This window comes from Mustelus asterias, unplaced genomic scaffold (genome assembly GCF_964213995.1).
Source record: "Mustelus asterias unplaced genomic scaffold, sMusAst1.hap1.1 HAP1_SCAFFOLD_1805, whole genome shotgun sequence".
NCBI lineage: Eukaryota > Metazoa > Chordata > Chondrichthyes > Carcharhiniformes > Triakidae > Mustelus > Mustelus asterias.
The window spans coordinates 5986-15673 of NW_027591750.1; the positions used below are offsets into that span (position 1 = coordinate 5986).

Sequence of the window (9688 nt, forward strand, 5' to 3'; positions counted from 1 at the left end):
GATACAGAGTAAAGCTCCCTCTACACTGTCCCCATCCAACACTCCCAGGACAGGTACAGCCCGGGGTTAGATACAGAGTAAAGCTCCCTCTACACTGTCCCCCATCAAACACTCCCAGGACAGGTACAGCACGGGGTTAGATACAGAGTAAAGCTCCCTCTACACTGTCCCCATCAAACACTCCCAGGGCAGGTACAGCCCGGGGTTAGATACAGAGTAAAGCTCCCTCTACACTGTCCCCCATCAAACACTCCCAGGACAGGTACAGCACGGGGTTAGATACAGAGTAAAGCTCCCTCTACACTGTCCCCATCAAACACTCCCAGGACAGGTACAGCACGGGGTTAGATACAGAGTAAAGCTCCCTCTACACTGTCCCCCATCAAACACTCCCAGGACAGGTACAGCACGGGGTTAGATACAGAGTAAAGCTCCCTCTACACTGTCCCCATCAAACACTCTCAGGACAGGTACAGCACGGGGTTAGATACAGAGTAAAGCTCCCTCTACACTGTCCCCATCAAACACTCCCAGGACAGGTACAGCACAGGGTTAGATACAGAGTAAATCTCCCTCTACACTGTCCCCATCAAACACTCTTAGACAGGTACAACACGGGGTTAGATACAGAGTAAAGCTCCCTCTACACTGTCCCCATCAAACACTCCCAGGACAGGTACAGCACGGGGTTCGGTACAGAGTAAAGCTCCCTCTACACTGTCCACATCAAACACTCCCAGGGCAGGGACAGCACGGGGTTAGATACAGAGTAAAGCTCCCTCTACACTGTCCCCATCAAACACTCCCAGGGCAGGCACAGCACGGGGTTAGATACAGAGTAAAGCTCCCTCTACACTGTCCCCATCAAACACTCCCAGGACAGGTACAGCACGGGGTTAGATACAGAGTAAAGCTCCCTCGACACTGTCCCCATCAAACACTCCCAGGACAGGGACAACACGGGGTTAGATACAGAGTAAAGCTCCCTCTACACTGTCCCCATCAAACACTCCCAGGACAGGTACAGCACGGGGTTCGGTACAGAGTAAAGCTCCCTCTACACTGTCCACATCAAACACTCCCAGGGCAGGGACAGCACGGGGTTAGATACAGAGTAAAGCTCCCTCTACACTGTCCCCATCAAACACTCCCAGGGCAGGCACAGCACGGGGTTAGATACAGAGTAAAGCTCCCTCTACACTGTCCCCATCAAACACTCCCAGGACAGGTACAGCACGGGGTTAGATACAGAGTAAAGCTCCCTCGACACTGTCCCCATCAAACACTCCCAGGACAGGGACAACACGGGGTTAGATACAGAGTAAAGCCCACTTTACATTGTCGTCACTGGTCCTCAGTGCGAGGGGGGATTTGATTACAGCAGCAAATGGTGTCTTGCTGCATTTGCATAGAGTCTTGGTGAGACTCAGCATGACTCACAAAAAGCTGGCAGGCAGGTCCAACAAGTGGTTCAAAAGGCAAACGGCATTTTGGCCTTTATTGCAGTCGGGGCTGGAGTTTAAAAACAGGGAGGTTTCATTGCGATTGCGCAGGGTGTTCGTGAGGCCTCAGCTGGAATCCTGCGCACAGTGCTGGACCCCTCACCTAAAAAAAAGGATATAGTAACATTGGAGTCAGTCCAAAGGAGATTCACCAGGTTAATTCCTGGGATGAGAGGGTTGTCCTATCAAGACAGGCTAAATAGTCTGGGTCTGTATTCCTTGGAGTTTAGAAGAGTGAGGGGAGACCTTATTCAAACGTACACGATCCTGAGGGAGCTTGACGGGGTAGATGGTGAGATGTTTCACTAGTGGGAGAGTCTGGAACAAGGGGACATCGCTACAAGATAAAGGGCCGCTCATTTAAAACTGAGGTGTAGAAATATCTTCTCACGGAGGGTGGGGAATCTCTGGAATTCTCCGTCCCAAAGGGTGGTGGAGGCTGGATCGTTAGAAGTATTTAAAGCGGAGGTGGATAAATATTTGACAGATCGAGGAATAGGGGGCTCGGGGGAAAGGGCACAGAGAAGGAGCTGCGGCCGGCATGGATCGCCCATGATCCCATTGAATGGAAGGACAGACAAGAAGGGCTGAATGGCCCACTCCTGCTTCTGGTTCTTGCATCGAATCTCGAACCAAGGGACACAGTCTCGGAATAAAGGGGCAGTGAGATGAAGAGGAATCTCTTCACTCGGAAGGTGGGATCCTTTACCCCGGGGGTGGCACGCAGACTCAGTCATCAAGGCCAATAGATTTCTAGGATATTCAAGATATCAAGGGATCGAGATCTCTGAAGGCCTAGTAGGGTGGTGAAAAAGGCACACGGGATATTTGCCTTTATGAATCGAGACACAGATTACAAAAGCAGAGAAGCCGTGTTGGAGTTGTATCGAACTTTGGTGAGACCACAGCTGGAGCACTGGGTGCAGTTCTGGTCGCCACATTATAGGGAGGATGTGATTGCACTGGAGGGGGTGCAGAGGAGATTCACCAGGATGCTGCCTGGGCTGGAGTGTTTCAGTTATGAAGAGAGGTTGTGTAGGCTTGGGGTGACCTGATCGAGGTGTACAAGGTTAAAAGGGGACAGAGTGGACTAGGAGCAGCTGTCCCCCTTAGTTAAGCTGATCTTTCTCCGCACCCTAGCTATGACTGTAACACTACATTCTGCACCTTCTCCTTTCCTTCTCCCCTATGTACTCTATGAACGGTCTGCTTTGTCCGTATAGCGCGCAAGAAACAATACTTTTCACTGTATGTTAATACATGTGACAATAATAAATCAAATAGTTGAAGGGTCAGTCACGAGGGGGACACAGGCTCAAGGTGAGGGGCAGGAGGTTCAGGGGGGATGTGAGGAAAAGCTTTTTACCCAGAGGGTGGTGAGGGTCTGGAAGGCGCTGCCTGGGAGGGTGGAGGAGGCGGGAGGCCTCACATCCTTTAAAAAGTACTGGATGAACACTTGGCTCATCATCAGATTCAGGGCTCTGGGCCAAGAGCTGGCAGATGGGGTTAGGTGGGAGTTGAGGTGTTTCTAATGTGTCGGTGCAGACTCGATGGGCCGAATGGCCTCTTCTGCACCGTATGGTGTAAACACAGTAAGAAGTTTAACAACACCAGGTTAAAGTCCAACAGGTTTATTTGGTAGCAAAAGCCACACTCTGTGAGTGAGCGGGGAGGGGACAGAACTCGGTGGGCCATCAATATAGGACTAATCAATCCAGTCAGGGGGAATTCAGAAGAAACATGTTTACTCAGGGAGTGGGGGAGAATGTGGGACCCGCTCCCACAGGGAGTGGGGGAGAATGTGGGACCCGCTCCCACATTCAGGTGTGGCTTTTGCTACCAAATAAACCTGTTGGACTTTTAACCTGGTGTTGTTAAACTTCTTACTGTGTTTACCCAGTCCAACGCCGGCATCTCCACCGTATGGTGTAGACATACATGATCAGCGGTGATCATGAATGGCGAGAGGCAGGCTCGAAGTGCTGAATGGCCTACTCTCTATCTTCCCACCAGCCGGGGATTGGGGCTTAAACCCCATTCTCCTGATGTTGCCCGCCATCGGAGGCACAGATTCCGACGAAGGGCAATCCCTCCCACCAACCCCCATTTATATTTTTAAAAAGCGCGAGATATTCGACCACAGGATGCATCGCGGCAGGGTCGGAATTCTTTCCGGAACCTGGGCAGGGGGTGAGGGGGTGCGGATCCCCTTGGGTAACCCCGAACCGCACTTACAACCCTCCGATTCTCCTTCCCCGCCCACCCTCCCGGGGACGAGACAGGGGTCTGGGATCTTGTTGTGTCTGTGGCTCAGTGCCATGCCGGAGAATGTCGCGGGGACCGGTTTTCAATAGCTGAGCCTCCGGGAGAGGGTGGTGGCGTGAGCACTCAGTCTCTCATTCAGCTGATCAAACAGGACAAAGGATTTAAGCCTCCGGCTCACTTCACTTCAATAGCCAAGCCCCTCAGGAAAGCTGCAGGCTTTATCACGACCGAGGCCTGACCTGCTGGGGGCGGGGGGCGGGGGTTGGGGGTGTGGGGAGTGGATTCTGAATTAACCTCAGTGCGTTTTGATCCCTAAAGTTCAGGTGTGTGGCTTGGGGGGGGGGGGGGGGGGGGGGACGGCGAGTAAGAGAATAGCCATCAACAATGGGGCGTGAGTCACAAAATGACCTTAACCAACCCCCTTTAAAGATTGTTCTTCACCCCACACACCCTCTGAAAACCGAACCTTTGTAGAGAGAGATTAGAGTTCGATAGGGAACTCTGTGAGTGAGCGGGGAGGGGACAGAACTCAGTGGGCCGTCAATATAGGACTAATCAATCCAGTCAGGGGAATTCAGAAGAAACATGTTTACTCAGGGAGTGGGGGAGAATGTTGGACTCGCTCCCACGGGGAGTGGGGGAGAATGTGGGACTCGCTCCCACGGGGAGTGGGGGAGAATGTGGGACTCGCTCCCACGGGAGTGGGGAGAATGTGGGACCCGCTCCCACGGGGAGTGGGGGAGAATGTGGGACTCGCTCCCACGGGGAGTGGGGAGAATGTGGGACTCGCTCCCACGGGGAGTGGGGGAGAATGTGGGACTCGCTCCCACGGGGAGTGGGGGAGAATGTGGGGACTCGCTCCCACGGGGGGTGGGGGAGAATGTGGGACTCGCTCCCACGGGGAGTGGGGGAGAATGTGGGACCCGCTCCCACAGGGAGTGGGGGAGAATGTGGGACTCGCTCCCACGGGGAGTGGGGGAGAATGTGGGGACTCGCTCCCACGGGGGGAGTGGGGGAGAATGTGGGACTCGCTCCCACGGGGGGAGTGGGGGAGAATGTGGGACTCGCTCCCACGGGGAGTGGGGGAGAATGTGGGACTCGCTCCCACGGGGGGAGTGGGGGAGAATGTGGGACTCGCTCCCACGGGGGGAGTGGGGGAGAATGTGGGACTCGCTCCCACGGGGGGAGTGGGGGAGAATGTGGGACTCGCTCCCACGGGGGGAGTGGGGGAGAATGTGGGACTCGCTCCCACGGGGGGAGTGGGGGAGAATGTGGGGACTCGCTCCCACGGGGGGGGGGAGTGGGGGAGAATGTGGGGACTCGCTCCCACGGGGGGAGTGGGAGAGAATGTGGGACTCGCTCCCACGGGGGGAGTGGGGGAGAATGTGGGGACTCGCTCCCACGGGGGGAGTGGGAGAGAATGTGGGACTCGCTCCCACGGGGGGAGTGGGGGACTCGCTCCCACGGGGGGAGTGGGGGAGAATGTGGGGACTCGCTCCCACGGGGGGAGTGGGAGAGAATGTGGGACTCGCTCCCACGGGGGGAGTGGGGGAGAATGGGGGACTCGCTCCCACGGGGGGAGTGGGGGAGAATGGGGGACTCGCTCCCACGGGGGGAGTGGGGGAGAATGTGGGACACGCTCCCACGGGGAGAGTGGGGGAGAATGTGGGACTCGCTCCCACGGGGGGAGTGGGGGAGAATGTGGGACTTCCAGAATCAATGGAAGTTGTTTCTTAACAATAAAGGGATTGGGGAGGGAAGGGGAAAGAGGGCTGAATGGCCTTCTGAGTGGGATTCAGAAAAAGTTAAAAAATGTACAGGTGGGGGGGTGGGGGGGAGTCCCTCCAGGAAGCGTTGGCTGTTGTAATGAACCCCCCAACCTCCCCAAATCCGGATTAAAAGCAGACAGAGAGAGAGAGGCAAACATAAGGGAGAGGAAAAATTAAATACATGAAGTACTTCCTCAAAGCGACACACACCGCAAACTTTCCTGTACTTCCTGAATGAGGCAGACACACCGCTCAGAGGAGTTTTAATTCGTGCATCCAAGACTGGGAATTCTCGGTTGGACAGAGACTGGAGGGGGAGAGACTTACCGAGGCTCCCAGGATGATGAAGATGTGCGTGTCGGATCGCTTGAACTGCTGGTCGTGCATGAGATCGTGTCTGAATATATCCACAATGTCTGAGCGACTCAGCGGCCCCTGGGGCTGACGGTGCTCCATCCTGCCTGTGCGGTACAGGGAGAGAGCAGAGTTAGTGGAACTGGGAGCGAATGAGGATCTGTAGCAGGGGGAGAGTGGCAGACAGCAGGAGGAGGGTTCAGGAGAGGACAGGGGTGGTACCTCCTCTCTGCTTCCTCTCTCCTGCCCTCCTCCTCCTCCTCCACTCCCTCCTGGTCCCTCCCTCTGTCCCTCCTCCAGAACCCCCTCCCTCCCCTCAATCATTGTTGCTCCCTCCTGGGGGTCAGTCTGACCCTCAGGCTCAGCTTTTGGGATCCAGACTGACCAGTGCTGACCAGCATTCCCATTCTTCCTCCCTCTGTGTCTCTGCCTTCTGACGTGTGGTCGCCACTGAAACTGATACATGGTAACCAGGGGAACGGGATTGTATCACATCACCCCCCCCATCCCCCCTCAGACCAGCCCCAGCCAATCAGAGCCATTACTATCCTGTGTGCCCCCCTCCCCTCATGTCATACTGCCCTCCAATGCAGCCCCAACGGTGCGGCGCATCCTCAGCACTGACCCTCCCACAGTGCGGCGCACCCTCAGCACTGACCCTCCCACAGTGCGGCGCTCCCTCAGCACTGACCCTCCCACAGTGCGGCGCTCCCTCAGCACTGACCCTCCCACAGTGCGGCGCTCCCTCGGCACTGACCCTCCGAGAATGCGGCGCTCCCTCAGCACTGACCCTCCCACAGTGCGGCGCTCCCTCAGCACTGACCCTCCGAGAGTGCGGCGCTCCCTCGGCACTGACCCTCCCACAGTGCGGCGCTCCCTCAGCACTGACCCTCCCACAGTGCGATGCTCCCTCAGCACTGACCCTCCCACAGTGCGGCGCTCCCTCAGCACCGCCCCTCCCACAGTGCGGCGCTCCCTCAGCACTGACCCTCCCACAGTGCGGCGCTCCCTCAGCACTGACCCTCCCACAGTGCGGCACTCCCTCAGCACTGACCCTCCGAGAGTGCGGCGCTCCCTCAGTAATTCACACGAGAGTATCGGCCTGGATTCTGGCTTGATCGAGTTTCGTGCAATCAGCCTCTTTGCCTCACAGGTGCTGGAGCGACACTGAGCTGAATGGGGTGGGGTGGTGATGGGTGGGACATTGGTGCATTCAGGGATCGAGTGGGGAGGGCGCTGTCCCAGCCATTCGGGGCTCTGGTGTTGCCCTAGAACATTGCAAAAGTGGATTTGGAAAGAGGGAGTGGGTGGGGAAGTTTAACAAATTTACAAGCTCATGGTGATTCAGCAGTGTGGCCCAATCGTACCATACTCAGATTATCTCAGCAGATTCCTCAGGGACCGCCTGCTTAACCCTACGATTGCCAAACTGCCAGGCCTCACACCCAGGACACGAGGGGGGGTGGAGGGTGGGGGGTGGGGGGGGGGGGGGGGGGGGCGGTGGCGTGGGCTGTGCCTGTCTGGAAGGCGCTGCCTGGGAGGGTGGTGGAGGCGGGAGGCCTCACGTCCTTTAAAAAGTACCTGGATGAACACTTGGCGCATCATCACATTCAGGGCTCTGGGCCAAGAGCGGGCAGATGAGATTAGGTGGATCTCTTTGTGGTTCCTCTGTCTCACTGCAGACCCTCTTCTGCACTGTCTGATTCTGCGATTTACACAGCTCCCCTGGGGAGTGTGTCAGTATTTACAGGAAGTCCGTCAGTATTTACAGGAAGTCCCTGGGGAGTGTGTCAATATTTACAGGAAGTCCCCGGAGAGTGTGTCAACATTTACAGGAAGTCCCCAGGGAGTGTGTCAGTATTTACAGGGGGTCTCTGGGTGGGAGTGTGTCAATATTTACAGGAGGGTCCCTGGGGGGAGTGTGTCAGTGTTTACAGGGGGTCTCTGGGGGGAGTGTGTCAATATTTACAGGAGGGTCCCTGGGGGGAGTGTGTCAGTGTTTACTGTGGGTCCCTGGGGGGGGGGGGGAGTGTGTCAGTATTTACAAGGGGGTCTCTGGGTGAGTGTGTCAGTATTTACAGGGGGGTCTCTGGGGAGTGTGTCAGTATTTACAGGGGGGTCTCTGGGTGAGTGTGTCAGTATTGACAGAGGGGTCTCTGGGGAGTGTGTCAGTATTTACTGTGGGTCCCTGGGGGGGGGGGGGGGAGTGTGTCAGTATTTACAGGGGGGTCTCTGGGGAGTGTGTCAGTATTTACAGGGGGGTCTCTGGGGAGTGTGTCAGTATTTACAAGGGGGGTCTCTGGGGAGTGTGCCAGTATTTACAGGGGGGTCTCTGGGGGGAGTGTGTCAGTATTTACAGGGGGGTCTCTGGGGGGAGTGTGTCAGTATTTACAGGGGGGTCTCTGGGGGGAGTGTGTCAGTATTTACAGGGGGGTCTCTGGGGAGTGTGTCAGTATTTACAGGGGGGTCTCTGGGGAGTGTGTCAGTATTTACAGGGGGGTCTCTGGGGAGTGTGTCAGTATTTACAGGGGGGTCTCTGGGGGGAGTGTGTCAGTATTTACAGGGAGGTCTCTGGGGGGAGTGTGTCAGTATTTACAGGGGGGTCTCTGGGGGGAGTGTGTCAGTATTTACAGGGAGGTCTCTGGGGGGAGTGTGTCAGTATTTACAGGGGGGTCTCTGGGGGGAGTGTGTCAATATTTACAGGGGGGTCTCTGGGGGGAGTGTGTCAGTATTTACAGGGGGGTCTCTGGGGGGAGTGTGTCAGTATTTACAGGGAGGTCTCTGGGGGGAGTGTGTCAGTATTTACAGGGGGGTCTCTGGGGGGAGTGTGTCAGTATTTACAGGGAGGTCTCTGGGGGGAGTGTGTCAGTATTTACAGGGGGGTCTCTGGGGAGTGTGTCAGTATTTACAGGGGGGTCTCTGGGGGGAGTGTGTCAGTATTTACAGGGGGGTCTCTGGGGGGAGTGTGTCAATATTTACAGGGGGGTCTCTGGGGGGAGTGTGTCAGTATTTACAGGGAGGTCTCTGGGGGGAGTGTGTCAGTATTTACAGGGGGGTCTCTGGGTGAGTGTGTCAATATTTACAGGGGGGTCTCTGGGGAGTGTGTCAGTATTTACAGGGGGGTCTCTGGGGAGTGTGTCAATATTTACAGGGGGGTCTCTGGGGAGTGTGTCAATATTTACAGGGGGGTCTCTGGGGAGTGTGTCAGTATTTACAGGGGGGTCTCTGGGGAGTGTGTCAATATTTACAGGGGGGTCTCTGGGGAGTGTGTCAATATTTACAGGGGGGTCTCTGGGGAGTGTGTCAATATTTACAGGGGGGTCTCTGGGGAGTGTGTCAGTATTTACAGGGGGGTCTCTGGGGGAGTGTGTCAGTATTTACAGGGGGGTCCCTGGGGAGTGTGTCAGTATTTACAGGGGGGTCTCTGGGGAGTGTGTCAGTATTTACAGGGGGGTCCCTGGGGAGTGTGTCAGTATTTACAGGGGGGTCCCTGGGGAGTGTGTCAGTATTTACAGGGGGGTCTCTGGGGGGAGTGTGTAAGTATTTACAGGGGGGTCCCTGGGGGAATGGGTCAGTATTTACAGGGCGGTCAGTATTTATAGGAGGGGTATCTGCAGGGGGCGTGTATCAGTATTTACACGTGAATCTCTGGGAGAAGTGTGTCAGTATTTACTGGGCGGGGGTCTCTGAGAGGGGAGTGTGTCAGTATTTACAGGGGGGGTGTCTGGTGAGGGTGGGGGGAGTGTGTCAGTATTTATGGGGGTGGTCTCTGGTGGGAGTGTGTCAATATTTACAGGG

General features: G+C 56.1%; 1 long non-coding RNA gene across 3 annotated transcripts; it reads right to left on the bottom strand.

Moving 5' to 3' along the window:
- Positions 1–1483: 1483 nt before the first annotated feature.
- Positions 1484–7605, bottom strand: LOC144488719 (uncharacterized). Of its 3 annotated transcripts, none has more exons than XR_013496643.1 (3): positions 7472–7605; positions 5864–5997; positions 1484–1605 (listed from the first exon to the last, which is right to left on the bottom strand). It is a non-coding gene; the product is annotated as an uncharacterized LOC144488719 (long non-coding RNA). The 3 variants fall into 3 exon arrangements; XR_013496642.1 differs by lacking the exon at positions 7472–7605 and adding an exon at positions 6945–7229; XR_013496641.1 differs by lacking the exon at positions 7472–7605 and adding an exon at positions 6276–6316.
- Positions 7606–9688: the final 2083 nt, after the last annotated feature.